The 20,426-nt window shown below is 41.1% G+C and overlaps 1 long non-coding RNA gene across 1 annotated transcript in view; it reads left to right on the top strand.

Moving 5' to 3' along the window:
* The window catches only part of LOC140001686 (uncharacterized), a 58,186-nt gene continuing 37,760 nt past the window's right edge, over positions 1-20,426 (top strand). Inside the window, exon 1 of the long non-coding RNA XR_011807165.1 lies at positions 1-809. This is a non-coding gene — a long non-coding RNA (uncharacterized lncRNA). The remainder of the gene's footprint in view (positions 810-20,426) is intronic.

The raw sequence follows: 20,426 nt of genomic DNA, 5'->3' as shown, positions 1-20,426 counted from the left end.
CAAGGGAAGGGAGTGAGTGTAAATGCTGCCACACAACTCCCATTTGTTTGTCATGGACCAGTGCGGGGACAGACAAAATGCTTGGGAAATGTGAAACAAAATGTTGCTGCTCCAAGTGGAACCAGCTCAGCTTTCAGCTTGTTCTGACTCACTGGATTCAACCCAAATTTCTAAGTGCTTTTGCATCAAATTCTCTTTAAAACCGCATGTCCAGCTGCTAATAAGCCGTTTCCACTCCTGATCTCCCTCGCTCCATTATGTGGTAATGCTTTGCTGTTCCCATGTTCTATTTGTGCACTTTCCTCCTGGTATTTTTTCAGCAACCTTTAAAGAAAATGAAGACCAAGATGGAGCCCTGTGGAGACAGCCACTGTGATCCACTGCCAAGGCAGGGCTCTCTGTGTGTAGCCTCGCCCAGCTGCCATTTTCTTGTGAGCCTCGATCCCATTCTTCCCAGGGAGTGGGACACAAAGGTTTGGATGCTGCTCTGGCTTGTGACTAATGCACAAGCAGGTGGGAGAGAAAATATATTTCCAGTTCCCCAAGCCATGGGGCAGCTGGGAGCCAGGAAGCTGATGTACGAGTGCCATGGGCGTGCTAGAGCTCAATGGCCCAACAGCTGGGGGCTGGCAGCTGTTCCAGGGGCAGCATCTGCTGTGCTTCAGGGAAGGAGTGGGAGAGTCAGCACTGACCACCTGGAAGGACTGTGCTTACTTCTTCCTCCCCTGTTCCTGTTGCTGTTCCAGAATCATCGCCATGTCCCTTGGCTCTGGCTGCTCTAGAAGAAGAGCCTCTTGTCCTCCTGGTGGGTAAGTGTCTCCATGTACCTGTTTGCGTGGGGCAACAGATGATGCGTTGGAGCTGCACTGTGCCTGAAGCTGGGTCTCTGCAGATCAGCAGGAGGGGGTGTTAGATCCTGTGAGGAGCTTTGTTTTTGTTTTCCTTCAGTTCCCTCAGATCTGGAGAATTCTGAATAATGAATGCAGCGTTTACAGGCTGGCTGAATTAAGCAGTGTTCAGCTTAATTAGGGGGCTGGTTATTCAGGGAGGAAATCAACACCTGCATTAGGTATGCACTCCAACGTGCAGTGCAGGAGAAGGTAGGCAAAGACCTGCCTGCAGACAGCAAACCAACTGCAGGTGTCCACTTGCCCCCTTTGGACAACCAAACATGCCCACAGCCCCTGTGCTTGCACAGATCTCTAAAGTGGCTTTTTACAGCATCGTTTCCTCAACATTCAATAGCTTCCTGCCTGGTCCCAGGTTAAGATTTATTATTCATATTACAACATCACTTAAGCATCCTGCACTGGCTGAGCTGAGAGTTACCTGGACCATAAAGATGATCCTAAAGTAAACTTAAAAGCTTAGGCTGAGTGTATCCCTCATTAGAAAATGAGGCTGTGGTAGTTTAATATCTTCTAGCTGAGCAGTTGTGACCTCAGAGGCATTTCAGGTTGACAGGAACAGGAAATTTCCATTTCCTACATAAGCCTGGATGAAAGTAAAACCCCCAAAGCCTTCTGCCAAACATATCTAAATTTTCCCCTATATGTGCCAGTAGGGAGAGCGAGGCTTCATTTGCTGGTGTTTGAGTGTGTGGTAAGTAAGGCCTTAGGTAAGTTATTTCTTACTATCCCTAATAGTAGATTGCAGATAACAATGGAATTTGTAGGGTATTTAAATAGCTACAGACAATTGGAAACCTACTGTGGAAATCTCAGGTGTAAGCTTTTGGGGAGCCAGAGACCCAACTTCTCTCTGTGCAGCATCTGTACAATGGGATCCTGAAGGAAGACTCAATATTGGTGTATTTGAAATGAGGGTGCCTGTTCACAGCCTTCAGCTCTCTTGTTTCCTCCAAGGATTAAACTGTTTTTCTAAACATTGCAAGTTCTCTTTTTTACTCCTGGAGGTCTTGTGCCTTTTGATTTTCATTAACAGTTTTGTATTAGCTTGCAGCTTTCCGCCAATCTCTTGTTTTTAGCCTTGGAGGGCAGTTTTTGGTCCCCAGCACATGCTTAAATTTTCTAAGACACTGAAGAATTTAAAGCTTGTAAGGGCAACCCTGTTGACACCCGTGGAAATAGTCAAGTGCCCAAGTAAGGCATAAATTTAAAAGCCTTATTGAATGGATTTAATTCTGGAATAATGCTACAGAAATAGGGCAAGTTGTCTAGATTTATACTGGGTGTTGGGAAGCAAAATCGGGACTTAATTTGCTTTACTGGAAGCATCTCTAACACCTTAATAGATAGGTGCACTGCTGTATAAATGCAGTTAATGAGCATGATTTGGGACTTCCTATACACTGTACTTTTGAAAGCTTACTGTAAGATATTGCAGTTGTAGCAGAAATTGCAGAAAGCACCACGTCCCCATGGTACATTATGTGCAGTACTTCCCAGTGGCAGTAAATGTTCTGACTTAATCAAAAAGATCACATTTCTTTCTATTACCACCTGCCTGGAGAAGCTAGAATAACTTTTGGCCAAGGAATACATTAGTTTAAATCTTAAATTTCAAAGCTAAATTGCACAAAGACTTGCAGATGTGATTCATATGTCCCCCATTACTTCCAATTTCTTCCTTTTTCTCCTGCTAACTTAAATTTGTGTGAGAAATGTAATGCTGCCAGCAGTGACCGTGCCCAGTGCGAGCAGGCCCGGCCCCGGCCCAGCGGCCTTGCAGGCTGCCTCCTGCCATGGGAGTCCCTTCAGCTCCTAGCAAATTGTGGAGCCACTCTCTTCCCTCTTGCAAATTATCCCCAAACAGCTCCAGTTTTTAAATTTCTGCCTTCCGCTGCTTGCAAGGTTCATGAGGTGCTTTCTGTGGGAGTCAGTTAGCCTTCGGGCTCTTCCCAACCCGAGCAGCTTTTGGCTTTTGGCAGTTTTGTCTCTGTCTGCCGAGTCCCCATTTGGTGAGGTGGGGATAACGCTGGTCACCCACCCACCACACGCACCTGTTGTGAAGATTTATGAAGTGATATTTGCAAAGTGTAAAACATTATTTATGCCAGGGGCTGTGATCTATCGATAACAAATGGGATAAACATTGGGTGGTTAAATATTTAAAGCACAGTCTTTGGAACTGGGACATCTGTGGCCTTTCCCAGCTCTGCTAATGGCTTCCTGCCTTTTTCAAGACAAGCTATTTCACTGTTCCTGCCACTCATCTCCCCCCAGCTCTTCTATAATACATCCATCTATTTTGTGAACGCTGTGGTGAGCACTGCTGTGATTAGGTGCTGGCTGAAAGGTACACTGTTGTCTTCAACACTCATAAGATCCTCAAAACTTTGGACAGAAGATTTCAGCCCAGTCTGAATCCAGACATGAAAAGGAAGAGCAGGTCTTCCACCAGCCACCTTCAGCTTTATTGCAACTCCAAACTTTCCTAGTCCTTTCTAGCTTCAGTATTACATCTGTTATTTACCTTGAGGTGCCAGGGCTGTTTTAGGGGTCACTATGTCATAGCTTTGGGAAACATTTGGCTGAAGACAGTGATAGCTATAGGAAGTGCAATGACCTGAGACCGAGGAGGTGGCTGAGGATAGAATATTTAAGTATCCCTTCTGCTCTTAAACTCTGATTTGGTGAATATAAAACAAACATGCATTCCCATAGCTTTGAGAGTAAGCTGTTCTACCTTTAAAGGCGGAACAGCCTTTTTAACCCTTTTGATTATTTTTTTTTTGATCCTGGTTGACGTATTTCCCCTAACTTGTCTGTGCAGGTACATAACCAGATACCTGTCCCTTTTGTATCATATTTAACTACTGATAGAAAAGAATTGCTGTAGACATAATCTCCAATAGTTTCTCCAACAGAACAGTGAACATGGATCCAGTCAAACTGATGGAGTAGCCCCAACTCCAAACGTGAGAGATCATTATCCGGCTGTCATGGCTTATATGACGCCCTGCTGTAACTCTTTAGGACTGACCCATCTTTAGCAGAAACTCCTATTTCCCCATGTAAAATGTCCTCATTCGGTCATTTACTTATGCAAGTACATTCCTTGCCCTGGTAGTACATCTTAGTCTGCTGTCCACTTACCTGACCATGATCCAGTGGAATACTCAGCACAGTCATCTCTTATAAATCCCATCCAGGGCACTTTCATGGCAACATTACTTGATGGTTCACAGCACAGAGCACACTCTGTCCCTGGTACCAGCTTCTGACTCAACTGCAATGTGCATATTTTGAGACGGAGGATTTTTTCTGCAGTACTTAATGTTCGGAGAGAGTTTAATCAAGAAACATGAGTAATTGGCATTAACATTCACTTCTGAGCAAGAGAACAGCTTTGATAGCATCTATACTCATTAGACTTTTCACTCTAAACACTATTCATTACAGTGAGCGCTCTTTGTATTGGCTTATGCTTGGTAAATACAGCACAGATTCTGCTCGGCACAGAAGTATGACTTGAACAAACACTCTGTGGTTATACAAAAGTAAAAAGTTTTAAATGTCAAAATGAAACCAATGGAGCACTGCAGGTGCTTTGAGAAAATTTCCAGGCACTCTGCAACACAACAGAAAAAACCTGCAAAGACAGGACACAAGATTTATTTACTGGCTGCCTAATTGTAATGAGTAGGATTGATCTTGTTCACGTGCTGAAACGAATCCTTGGAAAATCTGGTGATAGCAGCTGCAACTTGAGAGGCTGGAAGGAAAGTTTGCTGAAGTGCACTGCTGGAGCCAGGACCACCTTACACAGTGCTGGAGCATGAACCATGCCAGCAACAAGATGGGAGGGAGGGAGACAGGTCTTGGTTCTTTGCTCTTTTGCCTGCTTATATCAAAGTCATGAACAAATGGGTACCAGTCACCAAGGTGAAAGTATTGGCATGTCTGCACCACACTCCCTGTCCTCCTACTGCCTGTATTAGTGCAGGCAAGAGACATTTAAGCCCCTTACAGTCTCTGTTTACTTTTTTAATGCATCCTCACTACAGATGTATGAATAAGTGCTTCCTCTGTTCACTGTGGAAAAGAAGCACACAGAGTAATGCTGATTTTCAGCTAGCTTATAAAATAACAATAAGAATATTGTGTTACTGTAACATCTAGAACGGCCTGAGGGCAGAAGATAGGAAGTGTGTTCAGTGTCAATTCACCCTTTCTCTCTGTGATTAAATTTGCACCCAAATCAAGTAGTTCAAAGTCTCAATTTGTTTAATGAGTTGACTTGACACATAGATCATTTTCTCTTTTAGCAATTACCCTGAAAATGGAGATGGCAGGAGCCTTGATTTTCATATCTATCAATACAAACAGACTGGGGAACTGTTTCTCCTGTGTTATCATACTTAACGATTTCATAATTTTAAAGCATTTCCCAGGTATTGTGCCTCCTATTAATTCAAGTAATGCTAGCAATGCTCATGTTGAGTGAAGTACAAAAATGTCAATTTATGCCAGCATTTGAGGATAATGTGCTAATGCAGGAACTCTTGGTTCCCAGTTGCCTGCTGTGACCATCTGACCTGAGTTTTGACTCTTTGCTGCATCCTGTAGGGTGATCTGCACTAGCCAAATCATTTCAAAGGGTTTCAGCATCTTTATTTGGTCCATGGCTTTCTCATTATGTTATAGCCAAGAGACAGAAAATCCTAGGGACAACTGCTCATTTAGGAACAACCATTTGATAAATGCTGCTTTAGCAGCACCTTTCTAATGACTGTCATATGCCAATATCATACAAAATCATACCAAAAAAAAAAAAAAAAAAGCCCTAGTTGGGATCTCTATCCTGCACATAGGAATGCAGCCCAAAAAATAGTGCTTTGCTTTGTGTTGGCCAAAGGCTGTTCTCACTGAAAGTGAATTTTGCCATGATCAAGATAATAGCATCTGAGTGCCCTGGACCAACTTTTTCCCTGCCACCTCTCTCCAGACAGAAAGATTTTTTCTCTTTCCTACCTTCCTTTTTCAAATCTGATCTGGGAGAATGGCTCAGAATTGTAAGTACATGAAACAAGCCTTTACCCTTCTACTTACAGGTGAGAGTGCTGCCGTGTCTCACTTGTAACTCTTATTCCCTGTCCCCAGATCTTTCCCATCCTGAAAACTGCCACAAGGCTTTTGTGGGATAACACTTGCAGTATGTCCATGCTAGAGTGGGACATACTGATGCCATTTTCCTATTGCCTATCATCATCATCATCAAAGGGTCTGTAGGAGAGACAGGAGAGACACTTCCCAGGTATTGGTGGCCATGTTACCCTTTCCCTCCATGGTGTACACATCAATTTTCTTAAAAAACGGTTACTGTAGTAACAGCATAGTAAGAGTATAGCACTATTACTACTATTATGTCTGCTTCACAATAACAGCAACAAAACATGGGTTGGTCCAACCACATATCTTGCATTTCCATTGCCTCTTTCCTGCTTTTTCATTACTGGGGTAAAGGACAAAGATAAGAGATGTATAAGATGTATGGACAGGAAGGACCAACACAAAGCCTTAAGAACAGAATTAGAGATCTGGATATAATGAAAACGGTTAGGGACTGTCTAATAGACATTTAGTCTGAACAGTGATGGATAAGGAGTTTTAGCTGCAGTGCTGTGAATGCTAAGGAGAGGAGGAAAATAAGTGGCAGAGAATTTGTGGTAATCCAGTTAGCCAGAAGGGACCTCGGCTCAGCATTTCAGACCTCAGAAGCTCATTGGAACAAGGTGGATACTCTCGTGAACAGGCTTTCTTGGGGATTCTTGAGTTTTCCTGGATGGAAATAACCCAGGAAGACCTTTGCATACTGGATTTTTGTCTTCTAGCTTCACTCCTAGCTGGAAATGGAAAGCAAAACAAAAAGAAGGATTTATTTTCCTTCAGCTGCCCTCAAACATTGAAATATCGAGTGAGAATTTAGCCTGTGAGTTTGCTTTAATCAATGCTAGTCTGGCTAAAATTGACACTTATAGACAAAGATTCATGTATGCTAGAAGAGAAAACAAGGCAAGCAAAAATAAACACTATTGATGATGATCACCAAGCAAAAAGTGGATTTTATTTCAGTTATACTCCTATATTTTATACCTCCTAGATGAAAGTTCACATTAGTAGTCAGAACTAAGTTTGTAGAGCTTAGTTCACAGTAAGGAGCTTGGATAAATGACCTGATTTGTCAGAAGTTAGAGCACTGACTTGCCATGAAAGCAATGGAAATATCATGTACAGAGTGCCTACCAAACCAAAGTTTTAATTAGTTGTTAACTTCTTCTGATCCCAGTGTCTTTGAAATGTCTTCTGACATGTCTTCAATGTTTCAGTTTGGTTTACTTGTAGAGGAATAGTAAATGATCCCAAGCATGATCCAAGTGTTTTGTCACTGGATCTGGAACAAATGCAGCCAAAAAACATGTAGAATTTTCTTCTGCTTCTATGCTGACAGGAACAAACTTAAGAAAATAAGAAATCTTTTGTTTATTCATGGAGCTCATCCTAAACAGAGAAAACTGTGAAGGGAGAATAGTTGAAACTAAGTATGATATAGGATGTGTTTCCAAGACTAAACACTGGCTCATACTGAGAAAATTAGTCTTTAAGATTATGTGAAACCATGTCTTCTGACACCTTCCCTGAGTGTGCCAATGGTAGATATTTAACTCAGGCATTCAACTCTGAAAAAGTCAGAACAGTCTTTTTATGTTGATCAGTTCCATTTTGGCTAAAAGAACCTAATTCACTAAAAAGAGATGGAGAAATATTGCATACCAGCATGATAACCTTGTGTGACAGCGTAGTCGTGATAAATACACTACACATGTAGAAGTTCAGTCTGATACATAGTCTGGACCAAAGGGTTCTCTCGTAACGTAATGATCTATTGTATTGCCCAGCCAACTGGAGTGGCATTAAAATGAATTATACCAGACTCCTGGTTGGGAAATTGTCTAGTCCATTATTTTTTAAGTACAGATTTCTTAAAGGGCAGAAGGAACCTTGGAGAGAGAGAATGAATTGGAAACAAATTGTAACCGTGACATTCTGCCCTCTTTCCTCTTCTTCCCATTTTTTGGCAATTAGGGCATTATTTCCTCTAGCCTGTCAAGGACCGTTAGGGCTTGAAAAAGGCTTTTCAGTCTTTTCCTTTGTTCTGACTTGTAGAAAGGGAAGAAAAGAGTTGTTTATTCTTCCATACCTGCACAGTTATCTCTGTGCTTACTTTTTCTTGTTATAAATCTTTTTGTCATTTTGTGACACAGTTTTGTAAAGTGAACACAAGAGATGGGCCAATGGGTTGCCCTGGTTATATTCTTAGTATTTTATCTATCACATTGCCACAAACCATGATGTGATGTGATGTACTGTTCAACCAATTTCTATGTTCACATATTCCTGTATATTTCTAATAATTTTATTTCTTCATGTTCTTTTTCACTCGGCTGACTCCTGTGTGAGAAGGACTCTAGGTTGTCCAATTAATCCATTCTTAAGTTACTAGTTCATTATTATTATTATTAATTATTATTATTATTTACTTTTTTTTTTTTTTTTTTTTTTTTTTTTAATAGGATCCATGCTTTTAAATATCCTACTGATTCTGTTGTGCATTTCCAATTGGGTAGTTGTCACACCTCTGGTATTTCTGCTGCAGCAAGAAAACATTTGAGAACCATCATAAATATGCAACTTGTTCTTTTATAATAGCTAGTGCTCTCATGATATCAAGTAGGATAATCCCCCAAAATACACACTGATATTGGCTTATCTGAGATATCCGGTATGACAACGGAATTTTGACGGTATGCAACTCTGCAAATCCTGACTTTCCCACACCGAGCACACATGCAGGTGCTGAGCGGTACTGTGTGAGTTCAGCAATTCACAGCATTATTTGGTTGCCATCTACCTCCTCATTTACTCCTTACCCCTATTTGGCAAATGAGCACTAGCTTTGTACGTTGACTTCTCTGGCCTTTAGGAAAGTGAGCAACTCAGCATGATACCCTGATAGGCCAGGTGCCACGCGTGGGTGAATCACTCTCAATCTTGGATGTGCTAAACTCTTGAGGAGCTAATTGAATCTAAAGGTGGAGGAGACTCGCCTATATATCATCTGGATTCAGTTGGCTTTAGATGTACTAATCTGGAAAGCGCTCAGGTCACTGAGCCAAACCAAAATCAGAACCAAAAAATGGTTTTGATTTTGATTCTGTGTGAAGCCCTAATTTTGAACTGTGATGTCTAAGTCACCAGCAGAAATAAGACTTTATATGATTATAGGTTGGTTGCTTATTGCCATAGATGCTAAAAACATTGCTGCAAATACTGTTTTCTGATAACTAATAGTGCTGTCTGCACCACTGGCTCTTTCTTCCATGGTTTTATGTAAAGATTTCCATGTGCGATCCCTATGGAGTGATGATCAATTCATGCAATTTAATAATTACAAATAATTACATACTTCGGAGTTTTCAGTGTCAAGAGCAGCTGCTGATGAATCTACAAGCATAGAGTCTGTTTCCATGCCCTCCCAAGGCTCTCTTGGATCTGCTCAGTGATGTTAAGCACTTAAACAGCAGGGACTTTCTGGGAACAGTCCAGCTTGCTCTGGTATTAGGAGCCATTTAGCAAATGGTGATAACTAATTTAATTAAGATCAGATGCTAATGCCATTTGTGAAGATGATACCGTATGGACACTGGCCGACAGTTCTTTGGCTCTGCAGAAAGTGTCCCTGATTTTTGGAGTGCCATGACATACGTGCACTAACACACTGACAGAAATACACAATAAATGGCTCGAGTATTCAGTTTTTTGTTATTTAACCAAAGTATTTTTTCTTCTACCTGTCAGATGTCATCAAGTCCAGCAATTTTATCATTCTTCAAAGGATTCATTCCCCAAATGACTGAAGCAAAATGATCAACATTCTGAAATTCTTGTCACTGTGTACCTTCAGTTTGGGTATTATTTACACACTTTGAATACTCATAAGATTGGCCTGCATATATACTGATACTATACTGATAGTAGAGTATCTACTTTTTTTGAGTCAATAAGGGGGTTCTGCTTTTCTGCTATTGTGGTTTATGCCTACAGAATCTATGGACCCTGGCTTCCATCTTCATTTTGTTAAAAAAATAGATCTTAATTCAATGATTTACAGGCCAAGATAAGTCTCTTTGTGCAATGTGCACGGATTTCAGCAAAACCATGGAGCTCACTGCCACAGAATAACATGGATACTAAAATTTCCTGTGGTTTTTAGAAGACATGAGATGGATTCATGAGACCTATTGTAATATTTTCTGACCGTCTAGCTATGGTGTTGATGACAAAGGCCTGATTTAGATAACTGTGCTTATTTTTGTCAATCATGACTGAAGGCAGTTTGGATCATGGACAAGATTCAATGTATGCACATGCCCATACTTCTGCCTTTTCCACCCATCATGACTTCTGTGTAAGTGACAGCTGAAACAGTACCTGTGAGATTACTGGCAATGACTCATATTTTTACCACAATCAAAACTGACTGTTCTGCCTGATGATCTATAGACATAAGAAATAACACCAACATCTGTAAGTAGACTCCTGATGTTCCTTATCAGCAATGGGGATTGCAAGGACAGCAGGACCAGGCTTAACAGTAACCATACTATTTTGCTCACATTTTTTTCTCTGGTCAAGTTCATCCTTGGTGTTCTGGTGGTAGCAGTTGTTTATCCCCATGTGTTTCGCTTGTAGACTTAGCACCTAGCAGTAACACTTAGCACACAGCTGGATGATGATTTCTTGTTTGACAGTTGAGAGCTCTTCGACATTTGCAGATATTATTGTCAGTGCTGGTCCTGATAAGAAGCCTTTTATAAATAACTGACAGCTTGCACATCTAGGCACGTCTTTAGTTGTGATGTTAGGTGTTTAGCAGGATTTGTGGATTCATAGAATCTGACAGGGATGGCAATGTAAGCATTTCTGCTGGGGTCCTGTTATGTATGAATATCTAAGAAAAATACTCAATTTTTATTTTCTATTCTCTGCATGGCTGCTTACAGGTACCTCCAGAGTGAGAGAAGGGGCATAGTTATAAATTTTGCCTTGTCTCTGCATCAGAAAGCTTTAAAATATTCTTGTTGATATACTGTGCATTTGAAATCCCATGAAGTCTTGTCTTCTTTCTTTGTAATATAGGAAGAACTAACAGAATCTTGACGTGGTACCAAAATAGATGTGAGTTCCTGCAAATAGATTTTTAACTAAGTTTTAATTAATTATTTTATTTATTTATTTATTTTGTTAACAGATTGATTGTGTAGCTTTTGTGTGATTGAGTCAATACCTCATTTTATCAGATTTGTAAATACCCTACTCTGGTCCTCCAATGAGGTTTCCAATATAGTTCTGAGAGACAGGTTTACAAGCTCTACTTCCACAGCAAAGTTTTTCCTATCTTTTCCTCATTAAGGAGTAAGAGAAGAAGAGAAAAAAAATATTTTTCACCTACCCGTTTCTCAAGCAACACCCCCCATTTCTGCAAACACAGAAGGATAGGTCCTTCTAGAGGTGAAGATGTTGAAACCATAGGTAATACTTCTCTGGACAGATGCCTTCTCATTTATTACAGATATATATATATGGATAGGCATCAACCATAACCTCTACTGTTTGTGGTCTTCCCAGAATTTTGTTGCTGAGATCCTTCAGAGAAGGGCACAGCTTTCTGCAATGTCTGACTTGCTACTGAAGAACTGCTGAGGTCAGTGGACATGTGGCTCTAGCTCCAGCACTGAGACTTTGCAAAATGTGTTTTACACTCAGTAGAGGAACCTTCTTCTCATTCTCTCCACATTTAAATATTTAATTTTTAAAGCTTTCCTATTATAGAAAGGAGTATGGAAACACAATCAAGCTTTAAGAAACAGGGAAGCTTAGATAATCACCATCGATGAGCAGCCATCCATCTGCACTTATGGAATGTGTAAATAACATGAAAGCACATTATGGCTGAAAAAGACTGAGGAGAAACACAGGCAACACAGAATCATATAGAATTAGGAGTCTACATAAGACATTCTTTCAAATTGCACATACCATTTCTGGAATTATTCACCTTTTCCCACTCAGTTTCCAGGGTCACCAATTTAAGAGTATCTGATTTAGCAGCAGAGTACAATGTTTGTTTGTTTGTTTGTTTTTTACTAAGCAACCCTCAAGGATTTTTAAGAAATAAAAACAGTGCTTAACAGCCCCAATTAGAGAGCAGAACTCTGTCTGCATGGCAAGTTGTTCAGATCTATAACATGAGAATGAAACCCTGCCACAAGCAGCAGGGAGACCACAGGTAAGTGTTAAAGAACAGAATGGTTGGTTGCAGGGCAGGAATACACAATGCCAAAATGGCAATGGGATGTTCTAATTTTTTAAAATAAATCTGGGGTTAAACCTTTTCAGGTGAACAACACTACACCAGTAAAGTGAAACAAAGAATTGCAGTGCTTAGTCCTAGAAGGTGAAAGAAGATATGCATAAAACAAATCCCTAATATTCACAGCAAGAAGAAAATGGCAGTAATTTTTTAGCTACGAGCCTAGGATGCTGCTGTCAAAAACTCTGATGACATTTGATGCAGTAAATGAGACTGGAAGGTAAATTCAGAGTCAACATTTCCCCTGGGGCTCCTGACAACTAGATGTAAACTAAAGGCCATCAGGAACCTCTGCCAGTGGAAGGACATGTCTTAGGACATGTGGAAATTGAGTTACCATTGGATAAATTGAGTTGTAAGAAATTAGTGTTCGTGTGTGCAGTCCTTTGAACTGATAGAGCAGACACCTGGTAAGGAGGGAGGGCTGAGAATCTGCAGGCATGTTTCTGGGCAGGCAAGTGCTCTGTCTTTGAGAACTGGGACCTTTGATTTTCCTAACAAAGCTAAAGAGCTTAGCAATAGGAAGATAAATGTGATCTAGCGAACACAAAGAGATCTGAATAGGCAAGAAGATTTCTGAGTGATGTGAGTAGAAGCCATTGAAAGGAACTGCCACAACTGGCCCTTAGATTGGCTGTGTTAGATGTCATCAGACTGATTGGGAAGGTAGTGTGTGTATGTGTGTGTGTGTGTCCTCAAAATACACACACTGACGGTGAAATCATTGAGGCAACTGCTTCAACTGAAATAGAGTTTTCTATCCCCCAAAAGCACAAGTGATTCCCCAGTGAGGACGAAATAGGAGATACCCAGCAGAATTTATAGAAGGTAAGAAGATCAAGTATGTGGTGGATGCAGTGATGTCTGGATAAAGGAGATAATATTATTAATTTGGAGAAGACAAATATTTGTTTCTGCTCAAAAATTGAGTTTCTGTAAGACCTGAGATTTAGAATAACCAGCAACTGTGCCACTTCTCTTGTGGGTGCTGAAAATTCTCTGGACTCCCAACTATACCATCCATATTTCTGGTTCCTAAAATGCATATTTAGTCTTTATTTTTACAAGGCTTTCAAATATTTTTTCACAGCTTTGTTAAACTGGGATTTATTGGTAATGCAACATAAGGAAACTTTCAAAGCTCCCTTATTTTTCTGAGCACTTATTAATGGGTAAGAGGCTGCAAAGCCAAGTAGCATTGCTTTTTTGTCTCTGTCTGTATCTGTGCCAGAAATTCAGAATCATATTTTGATCCTGTATATCTATCTATCTATCTATCTATCTATCTATCTATCTATCTATCTATCTATTACATTTATATTTATACCACATGAAGACATTTTCCTCTACCTGATGACTGTTGTACTTAAAGACAGGGTTTTGGAACTGAATGGAAAAAAAAAAAGACCTCTATTTTGCTGTTTGCTCTTCATTCAGAGGACTGATTTCAGTAGGTGTTGCCTCTGATTAAAACTAGTGAATGTAACAGAACATCCTTTACAAGTAGGGGTGTAGAATAGCAAGCTAAAATTACCCAAATACATTTACTCTTCAAGCTAGGATTCAAAAGTCCTGAAAATCTTATTTATGTAATTTTTATTTCCCTTTAACCCCTTGGCAATAGCTGGTAGGACTCCTGCCATAAGTACTAATGAATTTTGCATTGAATTCTGACTCTTGGCATTTAGAGCTTAATAAAATCTTCTTTTCCTTTATCTGGAAGATTCCTTTTCTGCTAATTGGTGTCAACATCAATCAAGATCAGAGATGCAGCAACACTAGTTTAAAGGCCTTTTGTTCATCTGCTTTATACCCCAAGTAATATGGAGCTGTAGGGAGCTCACACATAAAAGTGGCAATAAATGTCCTTTCACTTTAAAATGCCCCAAAATATTGGAAACTTAGAAAAATTGTTGTTCCAACAAATTAAAAGCCGCTTCCAAAGATCTGTTAGTTACACAAGTGGCACTTTGAGGCCATTGGGCTGTGTTAAATGCTTTGTGTAACTCTAGAAGAGCTTCCTTCAGACCCTCAGTGCAGTGGGTGACAGCAGGGAGATCTTTAGAGGAAGTTCCCCTGGAAGAAGAGGGCATGCTGACAACTCCATGCACAGGCACATCTAGTGCCACTTGTAATAGGCATGTTCAGGGCAATTTACATTGCTTGTGGAGGTTTGGCAGCTCGTTAATAGCTGTGCTTGGTTGAAGGCAAAGGCTCAAGTTGGAAGTTTGGTTCTATATGCAATTGATGGGCAGCATCTTGTTTCCATACAAGATGACTGCCCCTTGCTTCTATGCAAAGCTGGACCTTGGGTCCAGCTGAATTAGTCCAGCTGCCTTGGCCAGAAGCAAGATCCAGGCAACCAGCAGCTCCAGGTGAGGCTCTGCAGTATCTGTATCCTGCCATTTGGTGAGGCAGTGGCTCCTGAACCAGTTAGCTTCCCCCACCCCTGCAGGAACTCGGAGAAGGGAACAGCAGCCCATCAAAACCTGTTATAGCATTGCAACAGCTGCTCCTACTGTGGTGCTGTGGGCTTTCAGAATCTTGATTTTTGTCTAGACAAGCCATGAACGGATGGTTTCAAAGATAAAAACTAGGCACTGCAGGGCTGCCCATTACGTGCACACCCCATCTGAACTCTGATCACCACCATTCTCCATGCAGCCTGTGGAGAGGAGCCCTCACTGGAGCAGGGGAGGAAAGTGAGGATGAGGAGCAGCAGAGATGAAGCATTATGGACTGACCATAATCCCTATCCCCTATATCCCTGTGCCACTCACGGTGGGAGGAAGTAGAAGAGTCAGAAGTGAAGTAGTGCTTGGGAAGAAGGGTATGGGGGAAAGTTGTTTTTAGAAGTTGTTTTTAGACTTGATTTTGTTTCTCACTATCCCATTCCATTTTTAATTGGCAGTAAATTAAATTAATCTTCCCCAGTGACACCCAATAAATCTCTACCAATTCCTCTCAGCTGGTGTAGAGGTGTCAAGGCTGACACCTGCCTAGTGCCTTGAAGAGAGTTCTTAGCAACTCACTACATTATTTCTAGTGACAAAGCTCAAACAAAATGGAAATCTTGAAATGGAAATGATAAAGTAGGCCTTCTTGTCTATGACAAGGTGCTCTGTTGAATTATTATGCCCCAGTGCCTTCCTTGCTGTCAGTACCCCAATTAGATCCCTTGTTCCTGGAGTCAGCGGTGGGAGGCAGCGCAGCACTGGGTGATATTGAAAATAGCTTAACCTGTGAGTAAATGGAGGATTTTATCCTCCTGGGCTGCCAACCTGGTAACTTTCTCTGGAAAAATGTTTTTTGGTGCTACTTCATTACATGGTGCAATACAAGGGCACCCCTGGTCAATAGACCAATGGCAAATCTTTCGGTGTCCCACAGGCTATTGTGCATTTTGAGTAATAGCTGCCTGGGGAGCAAGTTAATGCCACGAGCGGGCATTGTTTGCTGTAACTCACATGAATAGCTATGAACAGAAAGGCTGAACGTTGCGATGACAACACATCAATAAGCAAAGCCACTTTCTCCACCTTTTGACATGAATTACCTGTCTTGGATACTGCACTATAATCAGCACTTGCATCGCCAAGAGGAAAATAAAGGCCAGTTTGACCTTCTGGAGCAACAGGATCTGTTTTCCTGGGCAGATGAGAGAGTCATTAGTCTGGAAAGTTACTTGGACTGTCAGTAACCTGCTCACTGTATGATGCACTGCCTCGGTGGGGCCACACCTCTTCGTTTAATTTATACTTTTGGCATAAGGTGAGTTCTTTAGGGGCTGTTAGTGTAAATGTGGCTGCAAGCATCATGACCGAGCAAGCTGCACGATGGCTGTGTACAATGGCAGCACGCGAGCTCTGTGCAGATTGAGAAGTGAGCCCTTTGGGGGGAGTCAGTAGATTACAGGGGGAGCAGAAGCTTTGCAGGGATTGCCAGCCTCCCTCCTGACCAACCTGGCTGTGTAAGATGCTGATATCGGGGCTGACGGACCTGCTGCAAGGAAGCAACTACGACAGCAATGGGACTGCTTCTTCATTAGAGTGGCACTCGTATCGCCAGGCAAGACAAAACAGCCTGTTTTGTCTCCCTTTCACCTTCTAGGCAGATCAGCGCTGTCCTTAGTGCTGGCCTTAGCTATTTCCCTCTTCATTTCACACATATTTCAAACAAACAGGGATGACAAAAGTATGCAATTTATTGCAACACACAATGCTGGTAATTTTGCAGCATCTGAGGCCAGCTGAGCAATATGCTGCTGACCTTAAATTGCTCATTCCCCTTTGCTATTAAGTAAAAGAATAAATCAATGGGTAATTCCTTTCTCTCACCATACGTCCTCTCCCTCCCCCTTTTTTAAAGCCAGACATCAGTCCTTTTTATTTAGTCATGACAATGCAGCCAGAGAAGAAAATCTTAGTACCACACCGGTATGTTTAGCTTCCTTTATAGTGTTAATTAGGTGTCGAAGGTATGCTTAGTGCCTCTGTGAGAAAGGCATGATGCCAGCCTAGGAAGCTCGCATAATGCTATTGTCAAATTTATTTGTTTATTAAAACAGGGTGTTTTGCTGTAGAGGACCTAACCTCCCCTCTAAAAGACAAAGTAATGAGGGGATTGCTTGATGGTGTGGTTTGCTCTTGGCCAATAATCACGGAGTTATCTGCTGCTCTATCTTGTCTGAACAATGTGTTTGATTACAGCTCTTCTGCTTGAGGAGTTGGGAGAGATGTAAAACCATTTCAGTCCTCTGCAGTTCTTGCCTGAAGTTCATGACCGGCAGGATATTAGGATAAAAAGGGGAAGGCTTGTTTTGAATATGTGCAAAATATGAATGAGGCATTCTTGCTACCGTGGAATGGGTTCTTCACTAAATGCAGCTTGTTTTTTTGTATGGAGCTAGCTCAGAGTCTGGTCTACATTACAGTGAACCTTCAAAGTGAAATGGTGGACAGGAAAAGGGATGGAATAACAGTAAAAAGCCATACCATACATGTCTGAAGTCTCCTATGCACTAATAAATGTTATATCCTGCTTACACATGTATAGACAAGTATATGTATGTCTATATTGTTTTTACTGCATCAGGACTGCACTGTTTGCCAGGAATGTATCTAGCAGCATCTGTAATATGGGACCCTTAAAGCATGTTTCCTTCCCTCCTAGCCACTTGTCCAAGGTAGTGAACCTGTGCAATGGGAAGATGCTATGCACAGGACCAAAGGTAAAGGCAGCCAGGCACTTTATCTTAGCAATCCATCTGGGAGCAGAAATAGGATTTCTTACCAGCACAGAAAACCATTCTAATACTAAGAAATAACTCACGGGGAATTAAATTATAAATGTATATGCTGCCCAGAGGGTATGTCAGTTTGTATCATAAAATATCCATAACTATTCACATTTGTGCTGTTGGGCAGGGGAGACCAGTTAAGCTGCTCTATGGCAGACGAACTGTTAATATCCAAGGCACCCTCTAATAGAAAGAGGCATGAGGGCACTGTATCAATTTATTGTAACACAATGAAATATGAACTGCAGCAAAAATAGAAAAAAAAAAATCTGTTGCAGTGGAAAATCATATTTTGGATTATTTTTTCCTGGTGGTGGAAATTTAATAAAACAAGTGGAAATCAGAGAAAATAATTAAGTATTTTCTGACTAGGGAAGAAGGTTTTTGGCTTGTTCAGAAAATCTGAATATCATTCTCATCTCTGTTTCAGATGAGCCAAGCCACAGAGACCAGCCACGATTCAGTCTCAACAGGCTGATTCCTTTTCTCAGACTTCATTTTGCTTATGATAGGGACTCCAGGGCTAGTTTGGTCTTTGATTTCACTCTATATGGCAGTGCCTATGTTTTTTCCAGCCTGTTATTCTGGAAAATGGACACCAAACAATAAAAATGAGAGGATATGTGCCAGCAGACCAGCCTTGTGAGGCACAGCACCACGCAGCCAGTTGTCCTTGATATACAGCAGAAGTATCTAGCTAGTGAATTATCACTGCTGATTATTCTAAAGCATTGCCAGTGAGAATGCTTTCTGTCACATCATCATTCTACATGGTCTTTTGCAGATATTAATTTTACAGAACCAACCTCCAACATTTTACGTTTTAAATCTCTCTGCCATCAATCCCAAGAAGTTCCTCCTCATTTCCCCTCTATTTTTTTTTCCTTCACTCTTACTATTAGATGGAATGAATAACAAGAAACCATTTAGTTTTCACTGGTTTAAGACTTGTTATTTTGTGCTTTAAGATTTAGAATAGGTCTTCATAGACAAGGAGGCCACCAGGAAAAAAAAAAAAAAGACTTCCTCTTGGTCCAGTTTGACAGCAGGATAGGCAGGTGTCATCTCATGATGACATTTAAAGGTGGATGTGCCCCATAAGTGAGAGAGTTCGGTCTGGAGTAATCAGCATCAACCTGATGTAGATGATTTCTGTCATCTTTATTTATTCCCTTGAGAGATCACTTTATAATAACAGGAAGACTGTAATTTAAAGAGTTGGGGGAGTTCTCAACTCATTCTATGACTTGGGGAATGGCTGATTTACTCATTCCTTACAGGAGACAAGCTTTCCATCCAACCTCAAATGTGGCTGACACTTTTGGCTCTCTCCTTCCCACCTTTGGAGCCCCGAAACACAAAAGAAATCCTATGGCTCTTCACTTAATCTGCAAGGATGGACAATTAGCATCTTCACCTTTAATTTAAGGGAGGTGTTTCACCCTTGAGCCTGTGCCAGAGACTCTCTAATTGGTCGTCTTTCAGAGCTTTGCTTTTAATAAGAAAGAGCAAACAGCATTTTGCAGCCAGCCTAAGAGAAAACATGCTGGAGTTTATTGTAGCATGGATCTGAAAAACACTGAAATAAAGACTTGTGCAGGCAATTTGCAATGGCTGCTGCTATTTAAATGCAAATATGTATACAGAGCTTTGTTCTGTCCAGTGGTCATTTGATCTGCCTTGACTTTAGTCCCTGCCTATAAACACCAGAGCTTCACTCTAAGGCACACCTTCCTTAAAAAAATAAGTAAGTAAATAAATAAAGTAGCCCATAACTGTACAGTCAAGATTACCTGTGCAGATTAGCAATACTACAACTGTGATTCATCCAGGCTGATCCCAAGCCCCGTGGCCACCAGCTGCTGGGGTAGGGAGGCATGCATGAATATACTACCCACGCCATAGCAGACACTGTTGCCACAGCAGCATCCCTCCTTTTACTCCTTCTCTTCCTCTAGAAATCTTGAGTGTGTTTAAATATTAAACCTGGAAACATCTCAGTGTATCCTCCAAGGAATCTTTCTATTGAAAACATCCAAAATCCAATAAAATTAGCTGGTGCTTTTGATGTTTGTAAAGTGGCGGCTCACTGAGGCAGCAGGTTTGGGATACAATATCAGACTCCTGTAAAGACATCTGCAGAGCACTTCCAATAGTGCTGATACCTGTAATCTCCCTGCCACATATCCCATTCTGCTCACTAGCATACCTTTATTTAAAAAAGGGATATTGAGGAGTGTTTGTTTGTTTTATTCCTACATCAATGTAGCATTGATCTACCTCGTATCTTCGAGAAATCCCTTAACCAAAAATACTTTGAGTGTACAGAAATCTATTCAGCAAAGGATCTCACTTCCTAGGCAAAAAAAAAAGTTGATAGTACTCTCTAAAGCAGGGATTTTCAAATTTACCAAGGATGGAAAATATTTTCTGTGGCAACAGGGAGAAAACTCAGAAATCCTAGAATTTAGCTTTTTGCTTTAACTATGCTGCTTCACTCTCCCATCACTCCCCCAAAACAAATGGAGAAGGACAACAGACTCTCCAGGTACTGCAGACTTCCCATGGCTGCAGACCCAAGCACAGCTGGGGAGAGCAGCAACCTCAGAGCCCTTTAGGATTAAGTTAACATGCAAAATAAGCTTATGTGATTCGCTTTACAAAGCATACTGATTCCATGCTCTGAGTCAGGGCTGGTAAAATACCAGGAGAAACCTTCAGCTCCTGCAGA

The sequence above is a fragment of the Anas platyrhynchos genome, chromosome 2, assembly GCF_047663525.1.
Source record: "Anas platyrhynchos isolate ZD024472 breed Pekin duck chromosome 2, IASCAAS_PekinDuck_T2T, whole genome shotgun sequence".
Classification (NCBI taxonomy): Eukaryota; Metazoa; Chordata; class Aves; order Anseriformes; family Anatidae; genus Anas; species Anas platyrhynchos.
Note: the sequence above shows the minus strand (reverse complement) of the source record. Positions and strands in the feature narration are given on the sequence as shown.